At 61.0% G+C, this 22,574-nt stretch overlaps 1 long non-coding RNA gene across 4 annotated transcripts; it reads left to right on the plus strand.

Moving 5' to 3' along the window:
• The first annotated feature begins 11,933 nt into the window (after positions 1-11,933).
• On the plus strand, positions 11,934-21,236 carry LOC132684041 (uncharacterized). Of its 4 annotated transcripts, none has more exons than XR_009612541.3 (5): positions 11,934-14,263; positions 15,991-16,210; positions 18,749-18,968; positions 19,066-19,460; positions 20,750-21,236. It is a non-coding gene; the product is annotated as an uncharacterized LOC132684041 (long non-coding RNA). The 4 variants fall into 4 exon arrangements; XR_014138154.1 differs by having other exon boundaries at positions 11,934-13,176; positions 13,330-16,210; XR_014138153.1 differs by having other exon boundaries at positions 11,934-16,210.
• Positions 21,237-22,574: the final 1,338 nt, after the last annotated feature.

Genomic DNA, 22,574 nt, shown 5'->3' on the forward strand with positions numbered 1-22,574 from the left:
TTTCTGTGGGGCACTCCCATCGTCGTCGTCATGAAGTGGCGCTTCTGGAACTCCCAGGCTGGAAGTCGGAGCCCCCCGCCTGGGGAGCGTCCGGGCTGGGCGATCCGCTCGGGAGTCATTCCGGCCCCTCGGAGAGAGGGCCAGGGCGGCCATGGGCCTGGCCCAGGCCCGCCAGCCTGTTGGGGACCCTCGCCCGGCCCCGCTGCCTGCATCTTGCTCTGTGCCACGAGGGCCTCGCCCGCTCGGGCGCTGCCCCGTTGGGGTGTGGCCAGGCTCACCTGTGCTTTGGCGCACCCGAGTGCCGGGCACGCTAGGGGTTCAGAGTTTCCGCCTCCTGGTCGCTCTGGCGGGGGTCCGGGTACTGCCCGGGGCCGTGACCGCGGCAGACCCAGGGGCAGCTGAGCCCAGCGCGCGGAGGAGCACGGGGGCCCCAGAAGGCGGCCTCTGCTGTCGGATGCGCCCGGATGTGATCCGCGCGGCAGTCTTCCAGGCCTGTGGCGGCGGACAGGGCCGAGCCATGCCCGGCTTTCTGCTGTCAAGACGGCGTGCGTGACCACACGGTGTACTTCTCGGGGTTGAGCGAACACCGCCTACTGCGAGAACCGCTTCGCACAGCGCCCGGCGCACGGCGGGCGCTCCGTGAGCACAGCGTCGCCTGCGACGTCGCCACAGCCGGGAGCGGCGGGGCGCCCGGGAGGGAGGCGGCGTCGGTGGACCCAGCTGGCTGCAGGCACCGCGGTTCCTCTCAAGGGTGTCGGAAACGTGGACCCGGACGTCTTCCTGCCTTCACCAAGGGTGTCCACTTCCGGCCACGAGGGCTCGAGGAAAGCGGGGGGCTCGTAGGTCCCACTGGACCACGGATCGAAGACTGTGGGGAGCACGGGGCGGGAGCCTCCCACAGAACGGCGCGTCCCCAGAACAAGCCAGCTCTGCTGAGCTGCAGGGGACACACAGCGGGACTCACCCATCCGGACTGAGCGTGTGGCTCGAGGAGCTCTGCCAGCCGCCGCCGCCAAACCCAGCCCGCCCGTCACTGCCGCCTCCCAGAAAGCCCCTGGGTCCTTTGCGGGGGCCCTTCCCGTTCCCCGGGCCTCAGGCGGCCGAGGCCTGGTCTCCGTCACCGTGGACTAGTTCTGCACTTTCTAGAATTTCCTGCAGACGGTCCGTGCCGCGTGCGCCTCCGATCGTCGCGTGGCGGCTCGTGCAGGGGTCGCCCGCTGGGGCCTCAGCCTCTCTCGCTGCGGAGCCGCGCTCGCTGGGCCAGCGTCTGTGGTCCCTCCGCAGTCGGCGGACAGTCGGGCCGTTTCCGGTGCGAGCTGCCGCGGGTGCCACGGCTGGGAATCTTCGCGTCCAAGCGTTTGTGTGAGCGTCCTTTTCTCTCGGGTAGTGGGGACACAGGCACAGCGGCCGTGTCCCGTGGCGCGATGGCTGTCAACGTCGTAAAAGCTGCCGAGCTGTGACGCGAGTCCCCCCTGCAGCGGGAGAGCACGCTGGCCGCCCCTCGTCCTCACCGGCACTCACAGGGCCCGCTTAGCTATCCTGATAGGGCCTGCAGGGGTCCCTTATTGTTTCATTTTGCGTTTTCCTGATGGCCAGTGATGGCCAACACCTTTTCACGTGCTTATGGGTCGTTCCAGGTTTCAAGTTTACTTAAGTCTTTGCCAGTTTAAAAAAAAAAAAAAAAGTTTATTTATTTATTGGGGGCGGGGGGCGCGGGCAGAGAGAGAGGGAAAGAGAGAATCCCGAGCAGGCTCTGCGTTGTCAGCACAGAGCCCGATACGGGGCTCGATCCCATGAACCTTGAGACGATGGCCTGAGCCGAAATCAAGAGTCAGACGCTTAACTGACTGAGCCACCCGGGCGCCCGTGCCTTTGCCAATTTTTAATTGGTTGTTTGAATTCTTAGTATTGAGTTGTAGGAATCCCTTATATATTTTGATATGAGTTTCTTCGTCGTGTGTGTGTATATACACATACATGTATACGTATCTGCACACATGTATACATACAGATCTACCCATGTGCACGTGCACATATGCACATTTGTGCACACACGCAGAATATTTCTCCCACCTGTGGCCTGTGTTTCGTTGGAAGAGAGGAGTTCAAAGTTTTAAATTTTATGAGGTCCAACACACCTTCTCTTTTCTGGTGCTTCCTCTGTCCTAAGCGATCTCCACCCCCGCTCCTAGTGTGGAGGGACTCTCCTGTGCTCCCTTCTGGAAGCTTCTCACACTTTTAGCTTTTGGTCCACATCTGCAACCCACCTTGGGATTAATGTTGCCTGCTTTGGGACAACGGTCGAGGCTTATTTTTCCTCTGTGGATATCCAGTTGTCCCAGCACCATTTATTGCCAAGACGCTCCCTTGCCCTGCTGGATTAATTTGAAACATTCGTCAGAAATCAAGTGATTTCTGAGGTCTTGATGAGTCGGGTAGTGTAAGTCTTGTCATTTTGTTCTTGTTTCTCTAAGAGTTTCGCTTTTCTGGGTCCTTCGCATTTCCATATAAATTTTCGAGTCAGCCTGTCATTCTCTACAAGTTGTACGGAGTCTGTATATTTGTGTAGAGTCGGAATTCTCTCTCTGCTAAGCGTTGGGTGGAATTCGTCAGTGAGAGCGCTTGGGGCCGGAGCCGCGTTGGGGGGTGGGGGGGGGGCTGTAAATCACACATGCGATCTCATTACTGCGTTTAGAGCGACGCACATTCCCCGTTCCACTTTCGAGTGAGCTTCGGAAGCTTGTGTTTTCCAAGGCGTTTGCGCATTTCTCCTGGGCTGTCGGATTTAGTTCTCCAAGGTCCGTCGTATTCTCTCGGGCCCCTCTTATCGTCTGCGGGATCTGCAGCCGTGTCCTCTGTGTCACGGAGCCTTGTTCTGTGGGCGGGCGCGAGGTTCGCTGGGTGACCCTCCGGTGCGCTGCTGTTTATGCTCTGTAAGCATAACCACCAGGGAAGTCGAGCTGGGGGAGACCGATGTTTGTGTTCTGCACATCCTCCTGATTTTGTCTTCCTTTTTTATTTGTTTTTGAGGGACGGGTGTGGACACGACCAGTTACACCTGCGAGTTCATTTCTTCCGCCCTGTCCGTCTTAGCCGTGCACACTCTGAAGCTCTCCCTTACCCGCTGCCTACTTTTTAAGACTGCCGTGCCTCCTGGACGAGCTGACCGTGCTTCCGTTGCGGGCGATTCCTGGCCGTGGATCCCCCTTGTTCCGAGGTCTGTCCTGGTGTTTCCACCGCTGTCCGGCTTCCGTACGGTCAGCGCCGTGTGGGCGCGATGTTTTATCTACCGCTTGCACACGTGCGGCCTGTCTTTCTATTTCCGGTGGGTTTCCCGTAGATGGTCCAACCTGGGGTCTCGGATGGGAGCCCAGTCCGCCACCTCTGCTCTTTACACGGTGTGTTTGCCCCTTTAACCGCGCACATAACTAACGTGTCGGGTCCCATCGGCCGTCTTGCTCCGCATTTCCGGGCTGTCTCTCCTTTGTGGCTTGTCATGTCTTCTGCGGGGCTGGGTTTTGATTGCTCCCTTTTGTCTCCGCAAGGAGAAGGGGTGCGGCACACCTCCACCCTGCCCACCTTCCGCGGGTCACACTGTGGACACACGGCCACGCCTCGCGTCCGGGAGGCTGTGGGCTCCCACGAAGCTGCCCAGTTTCATTGTGTTTTGCAGAACAGTGTTCGTATAGCATTTATTTCTATGATAACAACGACAGGAGTGTGAAAAGCACAACTTCTTTACCCGGTGGGTACGGAGATAAAGTGTTCTCGAGGACAGGAGAGTCCGCTTTTCCATAAGCTCCACGCCTGGCACGAAAGTCGGGCCCTGTCTGTCCGTAGGACTTCCCTTGTTCTGACGGGACTGTGGAGCCAGTATCTCCCTGCTGTGCGGCTGTGCCCGTGGCCTCTCCTTCCACCTGCCCCTCGGCCAACAGCAGCACGTGCCCCAGGCTCTCAGAGGACACAGAGGACACCGGGCCAACGTGAGCTGCTGTGATTCGTCCCTGGGAAGCTTCTTCCTCACATCTGCAGCCTGGCTGCCGAGGTCTCAGCTCCCGCTGGGCAGGGAGGGTGGGGCCAGGGCCCCGAGGCCTTGAGGCTGGGGTTTCAGCCCCAGGTCAGCGGAGCCTGGCTTCCGGCCCTGGTCCCTTGGTGCCCCGGCTGTCTGTCTCCTCTCACTGGGCTATCAGAAGACCCCAAAGAGCGAGTGGGGGAAAGGAAAGGCTTCTGCAGTGGGTCCAACCACCCAAGCGGGCATTGGGCAGCCTTCCAAGCTCGGGCCATCGCTGGCCTCGAGGTGCAGGGCCACACAAGGGCACAACAGGGCCAGTCAGTTTCTCCGGTCAGCCCTGGCCGAGGCCCCTCCTGACAGCAGGGTGGGACTCCCCGGGTGGAAGATGACAGATAGATGGAGGGGATAGGAGCCCAGCTGGAGGGGCTGGAGTCCCACTGGCCAGCACCCGGAAGCCCTCCAGACCTCGAGCTCCTAGGGACCCTGCCCACCTCCCTTGGGCCCCAAGTTGTAGGCAGGTGGTGCTGCAGCATTCTGGGCCCGTGCATTTAAGACACTTACTGGGCAAGTTCCCTCTCCGTATGGGTCTCCGTATGGGGTCCAGTTAATTTTCCTGAACAGGCACGGCGGCCAAGTCGTCTGCCTGTCTGAGTTGGGCGGTGATTATCGCCTCCCGCAGGTGTGCCGTGGCCTCGGCCACCGGGGAGCCCCGAGTGCTCGCAGCGCCCTGGACCTGCTGGGTGGTGCAGGGGAGAGCCAGGGGTCAGGGAGGTACTGCCCGCCACAGCCACCCCACCCAGAGGCCACGGGGCCAAGAGTACGTGGCAGGTCACGCGGGCTCGTGGCCAGAGTGTGTTGGGGGCGGTAAAGCTTGGGCGGGGCAGCGGAAATGCCTCTGGATGGGGTGCACAGCCAGGTCCTGCGGTGGGAGAAGGGGTGCACCCAACACGCACCCTACCGACGCCAGCCCCATCGAGAGAAGGCCCCTGGGGTCTGGTGATGTCGAGGCTGGTCATCGCCCTGGGCTGCCGTGGTCAGTGGCGAGGGGTCAGAGCAGGACAGGGGAGGGGTGCTGGGGCACAGCTGTCATCTGAGGCTCTCTGGTGTTGCGGGGTCACTGCTCCCCTCGCCTGGGTTGGGGGCAGCTGGTGGGAGAGCGGCCGGTGGGTGGGGGCCGGGCTGCTGTTTCTCAGGCTGCGACCCCTTCAGAGCCGGGCCCCCCTTCTCCCTCCCATTCCTGAGGCTTCTCCTGCAGCTCAGAGGGCCAGAGCCTCATCCTTGTGCACAGGGCAGGCTGGAAGCACAGAGACTTTGTCCCCACAGGGTCACAGGTCCCTCCTCCCGGGCCAGCAGTGGTGATGGGCACATCAGCTTACCTGACAGCCAGACCCCAGAGCCACACGGTGATGGTGATGTGATGGGACTCTCCGGGCCCTCCCCAAGAGAGACTCCCCATTTTCTTTGCTCTCACAGCCCTGTGGACACCCTCCCCACCACCAAGAGACCCTGCCTGGAGGCAGGACCCAATGGCTAGGGCCCCAGGCCAGAGGCAAGTCCCTATTTGTGATGCTTTCCATTCTTCCCTCCCTTTTAAGAAGAGGGTGTTGCGGGTTGCATTGTGTCCCCCAGAATATGTTGATGTCCCAACCCCCCAACCTGTGGATGGGACCTTATTTGGAAACGGGGTCTTTGCAGGTGTAATCAAGTTGAGCTGGGCCATAAGCTCCTGTCCTACCTGATAGGACTGGTGTCATAGAGGAGGGGAGTTTGGGCACATATGGAGGGACAGGTGGACACAGGTGTGGCCACAAGCCAAGGAACACGGGGGCCAGCAGATGCTACCAGAGCTGGCCGAGGCAGGAGGGACCCTTCCCAGAGCCTCTGGAGCTGGTTCAGCTCTGCTGACACCTTGATCTTGGACCTCCAGCCTCCAGACCTGTGAGAGAATAAACTGTGGAGTTAAATCCCCCTGGTCTGTGGCCTGTGATCCAGTGGCCCCGGGAAATTGACACGGAGGACGAAACAGGCAAGTGCCCACCTCCAAAGGGCAGAGGCCCCGGCATTAATTCCCAGGGACTCCTGGGCAGGCAGCCACTCTGTGCCCTCGGTTCCCACCCTCTCCATGCTGCGGGACCGTGCCGTCTACAAGTATTGATGCACCTTCCCGATGGAACGACTCCCTCCTCCTCCCCTGTGCAGGGAACAGAGGCATCTTTAGAGAGGCACCGCAGCCCCCCATTCCCTGCGGACCCCTCCTCCTCCCTCCAGCCTGACAGTCGGGCCTGATAGTCCCGTGCTTTCCCGTGGGAGGGTCAAGGTGTACCCGAGCTTGGGGTTGGAAGGCTGAACCCCAGCAGGGGACGTGGGGCGCCCCTCCCTGCCGGGCCAGCCAACACTGTCCATTCTTGTGGAGCTGTTGGGTAAACAGAGGCCCGGGCTTTATCTGTGGAATGGCTCTGGGGGTCTCCCCCTGGGCTTTGCAGGACCTCAGCCACTGGCCGCCTTGCCCCCAGGCCCCGGGGCTGAGGGGCTGAGGGAGCCGCCAGCTAGGCAGGCTCAGGCTCGGCGGGGTGGGTGCAGGTGTTCCAGACCGGCACGTGGAGGGGTCACAGGAGGCCAGAGCTTGGAGAGCTGGCCACGCAGGGCCAGCCCGGGAGGAGTGGAGACCGCAGCCACAGAAGGGGCCTGGCAAGGAGGTGGGGGGTGGGCAACCTGCGTTGGGGCCAGCACGGTCCCCAGTGGCTACAGAGAGCCCCGTGTGGGGCCAGCAAGCAGGGGCTGGGCGGGAGCTCAGCCAGCAGACCGGCCACCCACCCAGGGCCACCTCCCGACCTCAGTGGGGGCCTGAGGTGGGGGTGTCTGCCCTGGTCTGCAGTGGGACCCCACGGCTGTGCTGGGGTGACCTGGGGGCGGTGAGGGGTGGGAGTCTCCTGGTGCAGGGGTGGTAGGAAGGCTACGGAGGGGGGAGGCTGCCTCACGCCTCCCGCCTGCCCTGCTCCAGGGCTGTGGGACCCTTGCAGCCAGACTCAATGGGCGCTTCCTGGCTCTGAGTCCCTTCCTCTGTGAGGGAAGGTGACAGCTCGCCCGACTTGTGGGTAAGGACCCTGAGTCCCAAGAGCTCCCTGCTGGCCCTGGGTGCCAGGCCCCCTCAGAGCCGAGCACACCAGGCCTGGGGATGCAGCTGCCCTTGCTGAGGGCTTGCGCTGGGCCAAGGGCAGGTGGTCTCCCTTCCTTGGGAAAAAGGGAAATGAAAACAGGAGAGGGAAGTGGTTTCCCTGAGCGGCAGAAGGTCACAAGTGCCCAGCGCAGGGACGGTGGCAGTGGAGGCAGTGGGCCCTGTGCTGCTGTTGCCTCGGGACCCTGGGGAGGAGCAGCGGGCCCCCAGCCCACGGGCAGCCAGATCCCTGGACACACACGGAGACCCCCCCCCCCCCTCTGCCGAGGAGAGCTGTCAGGGAGCCTCGGGGCAACACCCCCTCATCACATCACACCCCGGCGTCCAGGCGGCCCTGGCCCCAGGAAGACTGTTCATCTGTGGTTCACCCGCGGTGGGAGTTGGGGCAGAGGTGACAGGGGTGCCCAGAGAAGTGACATGAGGAGGGGGGCGCCATCGGCTCCTGGGAGCACACTCGTTATTGTCACTCCAAAAGGAAAGCCTTCTTCCGGGACTTCCCTGAGCCCAGGGTGGCCGGAGACAGCTCTCAGGAGGTGCCCACAGGTCAGGACAGCAGGAGATTCCCCGGGAAAGGCCTAGGGAGCTGCAGGGAAACTGAGGTCGGCAAAGCCCCCACCAGCCAGGGTCAGCAGCCCCAGTGACTGGGGTGGGGGTGGGGGGCAAGACCCCCGTGCTCTCTCCCCCAGATGCCCTCTGGTGATATGCTGGCTGTCACAGTTGGTGACTCACCCTCACACCCACTCGGTGGCAGGCATCATGTCTCCGGTGCCCGGATGAGGAAGCTGAACCCCAGGACTCAGCCTGCAGGAAGCACGAGAGAGGGCACCGGTGCTGTGCCTGCACCCCAAGCCCTCCCCGGGGCCCCGGCACCCCCCTCCTGCTGCTTCACCCCAAGTGGGATGCACATTCTCGAGAGGGGCCAGGGGACGGGAGGGGCTGGCCCGGAGGCTGGGCAGAATTTAAGCTGGAGGAGGCTGCTCGGTGACGTGTTTGCACGTGCGCGCACGTGGGCCAGGGTGCAGAAACCCATCGCGCCGCTTGTTCGGACTGGGTCACCACCACAGGCTTAAAAAGCAAAGGTTTTGTCCCCAAGCTGCCGAGGAGGAAGCCTGAGAGAGTCGGTGACTCAGGACGTCCAGCTCATCAGCTGGTGTTGGCCTGTGTGACTCCTGGTCAGGTGCCCGCGAGCCTGGGGACAGCGCTGTTGAGCAACAGGGCCAAGTGGGTGAGCTCATGGCAGGAGAAGGGTGTCTCCTGTCGGTGGATGGGACCACAGCGGGAGAGGTGACCACGGGGAGGTGACTTCCCCCCTGCAGTGCAGGATGAGGGAACGAGCTGGCCTCCATCGGAGGAAGAGGAGGGCACTTACCCTGTGCCCCGTGTTCGGGGAGGACCAGGGACAGCAGGTCTTTGTCCCCTCTGGGGCCGCAGGATGGCCTGGGCTGACCGGATTCCGTAGCTCACGGTCCCTAGTGCCTTGGGCGCTCTGTCGCTAGGACAGGCTCTGGCCCTCAGCAGGGCCTTCCGCCCCCTGGGGCCCCATCTGTGCCTGATCACCAGGCCGCTGTGTTCCAGGGATCCTGGAGCTCGCGAGAGCCAAGCCGAAGGCGTCAGCACAGGCCGGGCGTGCAGGCTGGGTGTGCACCAAGCGTGCACCGGGTGTGTGGGCTAGGTGTGCAGGCCGGGTGTGCTGAGCTGTGCCGTGAGGGAGTGCCGGCGTGTGCAGGGCTCAGCCTGCGCGTGTGTGCGTGTGCATGTGCACATGCCCGTGCGTTCCCGAGCCCGAGACCTCCGTTGCCACAGGGAAAAATGTGCCGTGGTCGCCACCGTGCAAGTTGTCCCGAAGGAGGCCAGAGGCCGAGGGTCTGTGCGGAGCGAGACCCGAGGAGGCCAGGGGTGGGGGTGGGGGGTGAAGCCGGAAGTCATTTCTGCTCCAGAAACCAGACGCACGCGGGTTTTCCTTCCTGGGCCGGCGGAATCCTGCTCATCCAGGCAGGAGGAAGTGAGAGTTTACTGTAAACAGGGCTCCCCGTAGCCTTCGTTTATGGTCAAATATCACAAAGACCTGCTGGAGACCAGGGCCTGTGGGGAGAGGTGCCCGCTGGCAGGCGCACCTGCAGCTGACGTGGAGGGCGGCTCTGCCCCGGCTCCCGGCTCCGGGCTCCTCTAAGGCCGAGGGGCTGGGCCCCCAGCTCCCTGCGTGAGCTCCTGGGCCCGCGGGGACAGCTCTGTGGCCGTGGGGCTCCGTGCAGAGTCGCGGCCTGCCCGGCACGAGCCCGGCTGACTCCGCAGGGACGTTACGCTGCGTTTTCGCGTAAACAGGAGTCCTTTCAGGTGGCATTTCATCCTTGACTTTGAGACTCAGGTGACTTTCTCTCTGGGGGATAGAGTCCTGCAGGCTGGACTCCAAGTTCCCGAGGACCGGCCAGGATCCTCCTGGGCACCGTGCCCGGGGAAGCTCCGCCTGGCGGGAGGCCTCCTCCCCACGAGGACGCGCCCACCCTCCCCCCCGGCCCCTGCTCGGCTCCGTCGCTGGGCTCCATTCTGGCTCCGGCTTCCGGGCCCATCGGGGAACAGCTCTGGTGAGACCGGACACCGGAGTCGACCTCAGACAACGGGGATCGCACCCCCCCGGCCTTCTCTCCTGAGGACCTGACCCTGGTGGGGACGGACGGAGGGCGGGAGGGAGGCACCTCCACCCCGGGCAGACGCTCTCAGGGTGACTCATCCGGGTGCGGAGGCACGACAGGCTTCGTTGCTCACCCTGGCTGCGCTTGGTTCGGGAAGGCGCGGAGACCAGTGACTTCTCGCGACCCAGGGTTGAGGCACCCGTGAGCTTGCCCAGGCAGGGCCCACGCTGGGCATCGAATCCACGCTACGCGGAGGCCGGAGTGGCTTTCGGGAGTCCCGACAGGCCCCCTGCCTGGCTCTGTGCTGCCAGGAGCCCTCCGCAGCCTACCCCGGGCTCCGGGGCTCGACCCTCCCCCATCCCAGGGTGCCAACTGGCCCCTGGAAACAGGTGGGGCCTGGGGTTCCCAGGCTGGAGGCTGGGGGTGCTGCTCAGAGTTTTGATGGACCCACGAATCGGACAGAGGAGGTGGAGGCACAGAGAGATGGGAGGAGAGGGGAAGAGAGGTCCACCTCGCGGCTAGGTGGGGAGACTGGGACAGGAAGGTGGGGTCAGCGCGTGGGAGGGGTGCAGGGATTCTAGACAGAGACGCCATGGTTGGTCAATTCCATCACGCTGCTGGCAGACAATGCAGGCCAAGGATTGATTTGCCGATTATGTTTGGTCCCCATGAGTGTGTACCTGCGTATTTGACCACCCGGCGCTCCGGGGTGGCGAGAGGCGGGACCGTCCGCACAATGCCCACCTCACTGCTTTGCCGCACGTGGCCTCCACCCCGCCACGCGCTGCTCGTCGCCCTCAGCCCTTCCTGCGTCGCCCCCCCCCCCCCCGACCAGCCTCTCTGAGAGCCTTTGCCTGGGTAGCTGCACACATCCTCCGAGACCCAGCCTGCCCTTCCTCTAGTTTCCACGGTACCTCTGCACCCCCCTGCCTGAGCGCCTAGGTATGGACCTGGCATTCCCGCATGAGTGTTGGTCTCTTTATATTGCTAGAACTCTCTTGGCTCAGAATCTCCATTCAAGTGAACTTAAGTAAATAGGAAATGTATTGGCTTACATTAACTACATCTCCCAGGAGCAGCTTCAGGCTTGGCTGGATCCAGGAGCCCCGGTCATAGCCTCGAGTCTCGGCCTCTCTCTCCCTGTCTTGGTTCTGCTTGTCTTTTATTGACTTCATTCTGGGTGCCAGCTCTCTCTCCCCGCGGGGTGGAGGTGGCCTCTGACAATCCCACAGTTGCCTCCTACCAAGTGAGCCCCGATTTTCCGGTCGCTCTGGGAACAAGTCCCAGAGGGGGTTCTCATGTTGTGATTTGGGTCACGTGAGCATCGCAGAACCAACCGCTGTGGCTGGCGGACGAGGTACATGTCTGTCCCTATACTAGGGAAGGGCAGCCCCGCAGGAAGGAGAGGTTTGCTGCCTGGCCAAGGGGAGAGGGAGGCTGGGCAGTCTCCCCAGCGGGCCGGGTGAGTTCCTCACGAGAAGGCTGTGCATTTTAAGTGTCTCTGTACCCGTGGCCCCCTGCACAATGCCTGGCACATGGATGGGTACGATCTTTCTTGACTAGCAACTGCCCCTCTCCCACGTAGGGGCTTCTTGGCTTTAGAGAGTGGGGCACGTGGGCTCTGGGGAAATTATAAAGTGACAAAGGTCATCTTTGGGAAACCTCTCGGCTGCCCAGGTCCGGCTCTTCCTCCTCTGATGGCCTCAAGATGAAGGATTAAGCTGCAGCAGAACGGACAGGGGGCAGGGGTGGGCGGGCTTTCCTGGCCCCTGAGGCCCTTCCCACAATTATCACAGTGTTCAGCTCCAAATCAAAACCCACGGCCTACAGTGGGGTGGAAAATGCCACATAGATGCTGGAGGCTGTCTGCTGTGGTCATCCCAGACACCCAACGCCAGCCTTGGCAGAGAATCAGAGCCTTGAGGCCATGATGTGGGGTCCTGGATCTAGCCATGCCTGAAGCTGCCCCGGGCGATGCAGTATGTAAGCTGACAGATTTTCTTCTTGCGTTCGTCTGAATCAGCTTCCCAAATTACCGTGTCCCCGACTCTGGAAGAAGGGGCTTAGGTCTTTGTGAGGATGTGTATTAAAATGGCTCCCACTGCGTGCCCCCGTTGTCAACGGAACCTCCCTGCTTTCAGGGGCGGGCAAGGGGTTGGTGGATTCGGTTCTGGACGAGCCGTGTGTCTCCTCAGCGTCCCCCAACACTCCCCGCCGCCATCGCTGGGGCTGGCTGCTTCCAAGGCTCTCCCTCTGCTGAGCCCACCCCCAGGGCGGGGATGCATCGGGTCCTGACGTCCTCTGATCCCGGGGAGCCTGGAACCTCCGTGCGTGACATTCACGCAGGTCTGCAGCTCTCTCTGCCCTCAGCCTCTCCTTTCCTTCCCCAGGCTAAAAACGCAGACAAGTGCACCCCCACCCACTGTAACGGGTTCTCTGGAGTCTCGAGGGTGAGGAACGCCACCGCAGAAAAGGCGGCGAGGCCACAGCGCACGTGTTCTCTCTCTGCAGGACGGGTCTCGGAGCCCCAGCTCGGGGTGAACACAGAGCGGTTTTGTTGGGGCCAACAGCCCCTCCCGATCATGCTTTGCGGCCTCCTCCCCTGCGCGGGCCCCGCCACACCCGGTCACTTTGGGTGGTCGGGGTGCCGTCCTCTGTCTAAAGCAGCTTCTCATCCCGCCCATGGCCCCCCTGGCCGGAGCCGGGCTGTGTCACACGGGGCTCCGGCTGCCCCCGGCCCAGGCGCCACCAGGTCTGATGCCCCCAGCCTCGTGGCCTGCCCTCGTGAGTCATCACGCATAAAGCCCTGCAGGGAGGTTTCCGTCCCCGGGGGGCCTCTCAGGATCGGAGTGGGGTGCAGGGGAGTGGGGGTGTCAGGGGCTGCTTAGCTCCACTGCCATTTACAACCTCAGTCACCGACTCCGGGGCTCTGGTAAGCACCTCCCTCTCAATCCCGTTCTCACCGTGCCCTCGCTAGGCCCCCAGATGCCACCCCGCGGTCCCCGGCTCCTGGTGTCCGTGCCCTTGTGGAGTCTGGGCTGCTCTGTGCCAAGGTGAGTGGCAGCCGGGACGAGGTCACAGGTGACATTGTGGTTTCCACCTTACCCCCTTTCGGATCACTGACCCTGGTGGACCCCGGCCGCCATGCTGTGAGGACGTCCGCGTGGCTCTTCGGAGATGCCAAGTGGCCGGGCACCGAGGGCCCTGCCAACGGCCGTGTGAACTCACCTTCTCGAAAACAGACCCTCCGGCCCCGGTGACACCCGCACGTGATGCCACCCTGTCTGATATCTTAGCTGCAGCCTCGTGATAAACCCTGAGTCAGACCCCCCCAATCCCGGAGCCACAGAAACCACAAGGTAATAAACGCTTGTTGTTTAAAACGGCTAGTTTTGGGGTAGTTGTTACAGAGCCCCGGGTAACTCCTCTCCCCTGCGTGCGCCCACACCTACTGGTTCTTGCTGTGGGAAACAGAGGCAAAGAAACAAATCAAATTTCCTTACAACGTACAGCCCATTGACAAGTCCTTGGGACAGGCAGGGTGACCTTCCCCCGGGAGCTCAGCGGCCTGGATGAGGACACTTTGCTCGGGGCAAAAGTCGATCTTAGCCTGACACTGTCCCCCTCTCCAGGGTCCTGTGAGTCTCCTTTAACAAATAAAGATTCCTTTGGAAACTTCCTTTGTCTCAACACCCCCCACCCCAAGATACATGCTGGCAATCGTCCTCCAAGCATGTGGCCCCCTGATCTCCATCTGAAGGGTCTCATGACGGGGTTTTGACTAAACAGTAATAAATGACCTTTTCCCAACAACAGCAAGCCCCTCCGGGTCCTGGAAGCCTTGTTTCCAAAACTCCCGGGAGGCCTGTGCTGTCCTGAACCCCTCCCAACCTGAACCCCTCCTCGCAACCCCAGTGCAGCTCTTTATGCGCACGGGTCCGTCCCCCTGCTTTAATAAAATCACCTCTTTCTTTGCACGGAAGACGTCTCGGGAATTCCTCCTTGGCTGTTCGCTCCGAACCCCACGTTTCCACGTCAGTTCTGTTCTCCTGGAGAGCCCTGACCGTCCCAGCACACACTCAGGCCACCCACCCCCAGCCCCCAATCCCCGCCTTGCTTCTTAAGGTCTGTCTACACTCCTGCCCACGGTTCCTTGGTTAAACGCTTCTCAAATGAGCCGGTTTGCACGCAACAGCCATTTCTTGTCAGGCCCACGCTTGGCAAAGCCACCCCACCCCCACCCCAAGTCAAGACCCAACCAACTGCCACTGGAAGGGACTTTCCGGGCCTTTCCCAGCTGGAGAAATCTGGAAGCAACTTTGACCTTTTCCTCAGATCTACCCGCAGCAGCAGCAGTGACGGCTGAGGACCCGTAATAAAGAGAATGCAATCGGATGCTCTGGAACGACGTTCTGCTTTCTCATGGCTAACCGTCAACCTCCGCAGGTAATTGTGCAAAGGGGGCAGCGTGTGAGAAGACACTACTTGGTTCCACCGTCACCCGCTTCGCCTCCTCTGTGTGTGTGGGCAGCATGGCCTCCGGGGCCCCGGGAGCCGCCTTCCACCAGGGAGAGAGGGCGGAGGGCTCCGTCCCCGTGCCCCTGTCCCCGTGCCACCTGCGGAGGCCGACTTGCCCAGGCTCTTCGGGAAAGTCCCGGGAGGAGGGACTTCCTCACCACATCCCTGGAATGTTGTTTTCCCTCCGGAGGAAGCCTGGGCGCAGGAGTCTCTTCCTGCCAGGGATTCCCCTCCGGTGCCCCCACCCCTGAGACGCCGCTGCCCACAGGTCGTGGGCTGGTGGCCGGGCGGCCGCAGGAGGGGCGGGTCCAGAGCCACGAGGGGCAGCACCAGCCCCGGGGACCCCGCCTGTGTTTAGGCGTTTGATGTTTCGTTCATCAGGAATTTTGAATTAATTCTGGCTTCGAAGAGGGTTGGGCTAAAATGGTGCTCGTCTTGATCAGTGAGTTTTTAGCGACTCCCACTTGGATTTCGCACCAAGACAAGCATCTCCCTCGCTGTGCCCTGAGGTCTGGTTTCTGCCCTCGAGGGACGGGACACACATCACACACTGGGTGTGCGTGGTCGTCTGCATGGGGCGTCCCCCGCGGAGCCTGAACCCCACGCAGCCACGGGCCAGCACCTGGCAGACGCTGACAGAAGCCCGATAAACACCAGTACACGGAAGGGGCCTGACCCTCCCGGGCCAGGACCCCGCACGGACGGCGGCAGGGCCCCCGGCACAGCAGGAGGGCAGTCCTGAGGGACACAGAGCGGCCACTGCCCGTCTGCCGGCCCCACGCTGGCCTCCGCCCCGGGGCAGTGACCGGGCAGTGCTGTGGATGCCCGGCGGCTTCTGAGGGACCAAAGGGTTGGTGTGGGTCCTCACAGAAGGGGTCTGGGGGTCCCGGCGCTGCAGCAGTGGCCACAGTGGCCCCTCATCCCAGATGGATGAGGCCGCCCGCCGCCCGGCCCTGGGCCCAGACTCCCCGGGATCACACCAGCCCTGCCTGGTTTAGACGCTCCCTCCCCGGCTCTCAGCGCGACTCCGCCCCATTCTCCCGCCGATGTTTCTCTGAACCCCTCTTGGAACATCAACCTGAACACCGCGTTTCAGACGCACCGTGAACAGACACAGGCCTGTGAACAGCACGATCCCAGACATGCAGAGTGCAGGGCCCCTCCCCCGTCTCCTCTGCCAGGTCCCCCAGCCCGGGGGCCCCTGTCACTCCGTCTGATACACGGAAGGGGCAGCGAATGCTCCTTGACCTGGTGCTGTGCTGGGGGCTTCATGCCGTGGGCCACCCCCACCCCCCGGGCCCCTGTTGTGTGGTTGGGGCTCAGCGTGTTAAGTGACCTGTGTGGGGTTGCCCAGCGCCTGCCCCCTGGGGTACCCTGGAGCGTGGGGCTCCCCAGTTTGCTGAGATCGAGTCCCCTGGAAAGGGAAGCAGGGGTGGACCGCACGTGGGGTCGGCGCGTCCCTGCGCGTGCCGCGCCTTCTGAAGCTTCTCCGTCGGCCTGGTCCAGGGCCCTGCAGCTGAGCCCTGGGACGGTCCAGGCAGCCAACAGAAGGGAAGGGGGCAGGCGAGGTGGGCCGAAATAACAACTGTCTCAGCTGCCCTGCAGGACCCCCCCGAGCCGTCCACTGTCTGTCTGTCCTGCACCCGCCCGACTAGGCTCAGGGCCAGCCAGAGAGCACCCGCCCCGCCCGGCAGCAGGCAGCCCGGTGGGGCCCGAGGGCCAGCGGCCAGGGCGCTGGGAGGAGCCCCATCCTGACGACAGAAGCCCTCTCCTGCCTGCCCGGTTTCTGCAGCGAGCACACCCTCTCAGAGAAGGAGCTGGAAGCCCAGAAAGCCGCCGGCAGGGCTGAGAGAAGGAAGGGCATCGGGAAGACAGGTCTGTGTGCAGGTAGAGCCTGTGTGCACGTGCGTTACACACACACGTGACACGCATACCATGGACACGCCCCCACATGCCCCTCACACACCAACACACACAGAACTAGGCTTTCCTCTTGCACAACAAGCACAAAGTCCTGGGTCTCCAATCAGCCAGAGCTGTGTTTCTGGCTCTCACTCTGTGCCGCATCCAATCTACTCCGTTTCCCACAAGGCCTACCCACCTCGGCACAGGGGAGCCTCACCTGCCTCACTGCCTGACCAGGGCTGTCCCGGGAGGTGTGGGCCAGTGACCAGACCTGCTTGCTTTCCTGATGGGGTCAAGTGCTGTTGGGCAGAGAGAGCCACCGGGGCACCATTCCAGCCAGGGGAAGTACCCCCGTACTTGGCTGAGGAAACCAAAGCCCAGAGAGACCACGGCTCGCCCAAGGTCACACAGCACAGCTAGGCTCCTTCCTGCATGTAGCCTGGGGGTGGAGGGACTCAGCTGTGAATCAGCTTGGTGCCCACATCCAGTTTTCCACCTGGTCCTGGCCCCCAGCCCTCTGCTGATAATGGGTACCAGGAAGTATTTACAGAGGGGCTATTGGATCGTGTCCTGGCACCCTCCCTCCTTATTCCCATTTATGCCCACAGACGAAGGACCCCGTGGACCACCTACCTCACTCTCCCAGAAAACAGCTTCGGCATGTACTTTGTTAATGAGACCGCAGTCTGCTGACCCATTCTCTGCCTTCAGCCACACTTCCTCGCCTGCTGGTCATTCTCTGTGTCTCTCTCTCTCTCCTTTCTAAGCCTCCCTCTTCCCTGGGACTCTGAGCCACATCACTCATTCTGTCTTTGGTCTGCAAAATGCCCACATCTGTAAACATCTCTGCAAACATCCTGAGCTCTTCCACTCCCTCACCTTCTTGATGAGCCAACACCTTGTTTATGTAGAAACTTCAGGTGATGCTCTTGTCCTGAAGTCAACTTGTCTGATAATATAGTCTCATCCGCTTTCTTTTTTTTATTTTTTTAATGTTTATTTATTTTGAAGGAGACAGAATATGAGCAGGGGAGGGGCAGAGAGAGAGGGAGACACAGAATCCCAAGCAGGATCCAGGCTCCGAGCTGTCAGCACAGGGCCCGACGCGGGGCTCGAACTCATGGACCGTGAGATTACGACCTGAGCGAAGTTGGACACTTAACTGACTGAGCCACCCAGGCGCCCCTCACCACTTTCTGTGGTTAGAGTGTGACACTGTGCGTTTCCCTACCCGATATTTTCAATCTCTTTGTGTTCTGATATTTAAACTGTGTCTCTTGGCAATAGCATACAGTTGAGTCTTGATGTTCTTATGCAATCTGATAAGCTCGGTCTTTCCACTGGAGTCTTTAGTCCATTTACATTTAATGTAATTAGTGATATGGCCGGGTTCAGACCTTCAGTCTTGCTATTGCCACCTTCTCTTTCCTCCTTTGTTCTTCCTTTCCAGACTTTGCTGGTGCTCTGTCTTTGCCTTTCTACAGACTTAGGCTCACATCTGGGATCACTTTCCTCTGGTATTATTTCTGTTCTGTAGGTCTGCTGCTGATAAATTCTTCCAGCTTTTATTTGTCTGAAAATAACCTCGTTTTCATATTCATTTTCGAAGGATGTTTGCACTGGGTATGGAATTCTAGGTTGAAAGTTCTTTCCATCAGCATTTTGAAGGTGTATTAAGTTGCCTCTGGCTTTCATTGTTTGTTTTTTTTTAATTTTTTTAACGTTTATTTGTTATTGAGAGACAGAGAGACAGAGAAGAGACAGAGACAGAGGGGCAGAGAGAGGGGGAAACACAGAATCTGAAGCAGGCTCCAGGCTCTGAGCTGTCAGCACAGGCTGTGCCTGTCGGGGCCCGAGGGTCCCCAGCTCTGACCGGCCTCCTTGGGGTCGGTCCACTCAGGGCCCCTCGCCTGAGTGTCCCAAACCGACGGGGGTTGTGTCCGCCCACACTCCACAGCCCCGGGAGCGGTTCGCACAAATCTCCCACTCTCTGTCCCCTCCTGTCACGGTGACTCATCTAGCCAATGGGAGTGAGCCGGGCGACATGTGAGCTTCGGGAGGGTCCCTCGTGATGGGCATGTCCCACGAGTGACAGATACATCTGGGGCCTAAGCCTTGGGGGACTTGGGGCTACTTGTTACCTTAGCATGACTTTACCTGTTGTGACTGCCGAGGGCCCTGCTTCCCATTTCCCAGCCTGCTGTTCTAGAAGCAGAGGCAGAACCTGGGGCACCTGGGTGGCTCAGTCGGTTAAGCATCTGACTCCTGATTTCGGCTCAGGTCATGATCTCACGGTTCGTGAGTTGGAGCCCTGTGTCCGGCTGTGCACTGAGTGCGGAGCCTGCTTGGGATTCTCTCTGTCTCCCTTTCTCTCTGTCCCTCCCCTGCTCACTCTCTCTCTCTCTCTCTCTCTAAAAATAAACACAATTAAAAAATAAACTTAAAAACTCAAAATAATAGAAGCAGAGGCACATCCGGACCCCTCCCTCGTCCCTACCCTGCACCCAGGACGGACCAAGTCACACGCATGGGACTGTGTGCCCTCCGCTGCCCCACCGACACCCGGCCAGGCCTTCGTCATCCTCCCCTGGGCCTCTGGGCGCTCTCTCAGCTGGGGCGCCCAGGACGGCACTCCCTGACTTCTGAGCACATCTGCAGAGCAGCTCTGCCGGCATCCTGAAGGGCGGTCAGAGCGTACGGACGGGGACGGCTGCCCACCACACTTGCGGTAAAGCCCCTCTCGGCCCCGCCCGATGGGCTTCTCTCTGCCCGCCGGCCACCGGCCTCTCCGCTCCTGACAAACCCTTCCCCCCACCCAACCACAGGGCCTTTGCCAGTGCTGGCTCCCCTTCCTTCACCCTCGGCCTCCGCCACACCTCCAACCTTCTAGCTCCCATCCTGAGATCTCAGGTGTCAGTCGCCGGGAAGATGTGATTAATCCCCCCCACCCAACACCCGGCCCGTCTTCGCCCTGGAGCGGCCATGCATTCCAGCTGCCAACGACGTGTTCCTGTGCGTGTGAGCGGCCGCGGGGGTCGGCATCAGCTCTGTGACGACGGGCTCTCCGAGGCGGGCTGTCCGCTCTGCCCACCGCCTCGCCACCAGTGCCTGTGCAGGAGATTCACACGGGAGTGTTTGTTGATTGACTACGCAAGAGGATGCCCTAAACGGCACGTGTTCATTCTGCCGAGTGGCTGAGAGAACCGAGCCTACGCGACCCGTACGCGCTGTATGGGGCGGCAGGGACAGAGGGTGGGGCCGTCACCTGCTCGGGACCCGCCTTTGCAGCAGGCGGTGTCCACAGAGCGAGGCCCCAGCGTGGATGTGGGGGAGGGGGGCGGCTCTCGCTGACAGGGCTGGGGCGGGAAGGGAGGGAACCACGGGTCCTCTCACGCGGGCACCATGCCTGCCCTCATGACCTGCCTCGCTGCGTCTCAACCAGAGTGCCGGCCAGTCCTGCCTTCCTACCCGCCACAGGGAGCCCGCCTCGGCCCTCCCTTCCCGGCTCAGACACTGTCCCTGGGCCTGGGGGGACAGGCCCGTGAAGCTCCCGCCCGAGTTTTCTCTCTGCACAGTGCGTGCTCCCATCCCCCCCACCCCGACTCACCCTAGGGACCAGTAACATTTTGCTGCTGGGGAGGGGCGGGGGACACAGCTCTCGGGGGCAGGGAGCAGCTTCTCACGCTCTGTGTGGGTGACTGTCACCCTTGTTCAAGGGGTGTCAGCAGGGAACAAGAGTGGCCCTTCCCGAGGGCGTCCTGGGGTGACCAGTGTTGTCACGACCACACTTGGGCTGGGGCTCCAGACACACCCACGACGCGCGACCCGCAGACCCGGGCTGGGGTTTCCTTGAAGAGCCAGGAGCAAAGTCCCCTAGACCCCTGTCCCTTGCAGACAGCCTCGGATTGGCCTGTCCCCACACCCCGGGAACTCTCCCTAGCTGCACATTTCTGGGTGACCCTCCTCTAGCATGTGGGGTTCAGACCCCCCAGGGGGCAGGGGCCTCTGGCAGGGGGAGCATGGGCTCTGGGCCCCTCCCCACCCCAGGCATGTCCCCTCTGGGGACTTGCAAGAGCCACAGGCATTGGGAGGCATAGAGTCGGGGCCACGTCTAGCTCGGGTGGAGTGGATGTCTATTCTGATGGTTCACGGCCACCTCTGGGCAGCATACCTGGGTCGTGGGCATCTGGAAACTCCTGCCCTCTGCCACCCTGGCCTCAGGGCCAGAGGTCAGGTCGGGTCAGGACACCAGCACGTCCGGTGAGTCCTGGTCCTGGAATTGTGAGAGCTTGGGAATGCGGCCAGGGGAAGTCTGTGGAACGTTCTCCAAACCTGACAGCTCGTATAAATACCAAGCAGAACACCTCGGCAGAGGGTTCCCTAAATTTGATTATCCTGAAAATATGCTCAACATCATCAGTAAAGAAACTTTCCTACAAATAATTAGAAGCAAATTTTGATCAACAGTGCAACAGAAAAGCCTGAATTATCTTTTTATTCTCTTCATAGGAAATGTTATGACATCACGGCCACATGAAGAGACAATCAGAGTATCCAGCTGAACTGTAGAAAAAAGGGAATTATCGGGGCACCTGGGGAGCTCAGGTGGTTAAGCATCTGACTTCGGCTCAGGTCAAGACCTCACGGTTCATGAGTTCAAGCCCCACATCGGGCCGTGTGCCGACAGCTCGGAACCTGGAACCTGCTTCAGATTCTGTGTCTCCCTCTCTCTCTGCCCCTCCCCCACTCGCACTCTGTCTCTCTCTCTCAAAAATAAACTTTAAAAAAAGAAAAAAGGCAAAAGGGAATTACACAGGTATGTCAAGTGATCGATAATTTTCCTTGACTTTATCATGCATACGAAATTTAAAATATGATCCTTTCGCTACGGTTTCTTTTCTGGTTCCAAATAGTCACGTTTGCACCTACACCTTGTGGTTATAATTCTGTATTCTTTTTCTTGGAGTGATGCCCCGAAGTGTAAGCTTTAGGCCCACAAAACCTGGGTCTGCGGCTGCCCAGGCCCTGAGTGATAGAGCAGTCAGGGAAGCTTCCAGAAGGATGGGAGGTAGCATGAGAAAAGAGTGTATTGGGGAATCTCCAGGAGGCCCAGCCAGGTGGGGGTTCGGGGGCGGGGGAAGGGGACCTCGTGCTTGTTCCTCTCCCCAAACAGAATGAGGACAAATCACACACTACAGGGACGTTGCAAAAATTTAAAGATTAAAATAAATATACAGGATTTTAATAGTGAACATGCATTTGAGTTTTTAGGGAAAGATGCATTTTGATGGGCTCTCAGGCATACGCTTTAAAAAACAAAACCAAACCGACTTTATTCTTTAGAGCTGCATTAGGTCCCCAGCAGACTGAGCACAGGACAGATGTCCCGTTTCCCGGTCCCCACACCCCGCAGCGCCCCCCCCCCCCCACGCCGGCCGAGCAGCGTATCCGCCGTGATGGAGACGGATGGGCCCACACTGACGTCATCACCGCGCACAGGCCAGGAAGGCTCTTGCCGGTGTGAGTCCTGCGGGTTCAGGCGAAAGGCTGGTGACCTGTGTCCACTGTCACAGTGTCACGCAGACCGGTTTCACTGCCCTCCAGGCCTTCTGCACTCTGCCCGCTCACCGGCCCCCCCACCCGCCAGCCCTCCACTGACCCCTCTGCTCCCTGCAGAGCTCAGAGTGTGCTTTTAAATGAAGCTTTTGATTGGAAAGTAATGAAAGAAGGCAAGAACAAGGAAAATGAAACCCAGCAGTCTCTGGAATGAATCCTGGGAGAGTGGGTGGGGTCTCTCTGCACACTGTGCAGCCCTGGGCCACCCCTGCCTGGCCCAGACACCCCGAGGCAGGGGTCTGGCACCTGTCACAGCCCCCACAGTGCCCAGGGCAGCGTCTTACTCGCTGGTCATGTAACCAGGCTTTGCTGAACAAGGACAGCATCCGATTCCGGAGTCACTGAACTGGGTCCCGGCCCCCCGCCGGCCATCGGAGAACGGCCCTCCTCCCCCACGGGGTCCAGAACAGCCTTGGTGGCCCCCACTCTTTACCAGCTACACCTTGGCCGGTGGCCATGAAGCTCCTCCAGTGCAGCAGCCCCCCGGACAGGTCAGACCCGGGCCCCCCCGGCCCCTGCTGTCCTGCTTGGACATTGTCCACGCTGTCCCCTTCTCCCTGCCCCCCCTGCCCCTCGGCTGTTACCGGGCCTTCAGCTGGCGGCCCTCATGAATCATTCACAGGCCGAGAGGACTCTGCCAGCTTCCCGCAGCCCCCAGGTGATCTTTCAGGGGGTTTGCACCCGGTGCCCTTGAGCAGTCTCTCTCCGGTTGTGCCAA

The sequence above is a fragment of the Panthera onca genome, chromosome C2 (assembly GCF_046562875.1).
Source record: "Panthera onca isolate mPanOnc1 chromosome C2, mPanOnc1 haplotype 2, whole genome shotgun sequence".
In the NCBI taxonomy this organism is placed as follows: Eukaryota; Metazoa; Chordata; class Mammalia; order Carnivora; family Felidae; genus Panthera; species Panthera onca.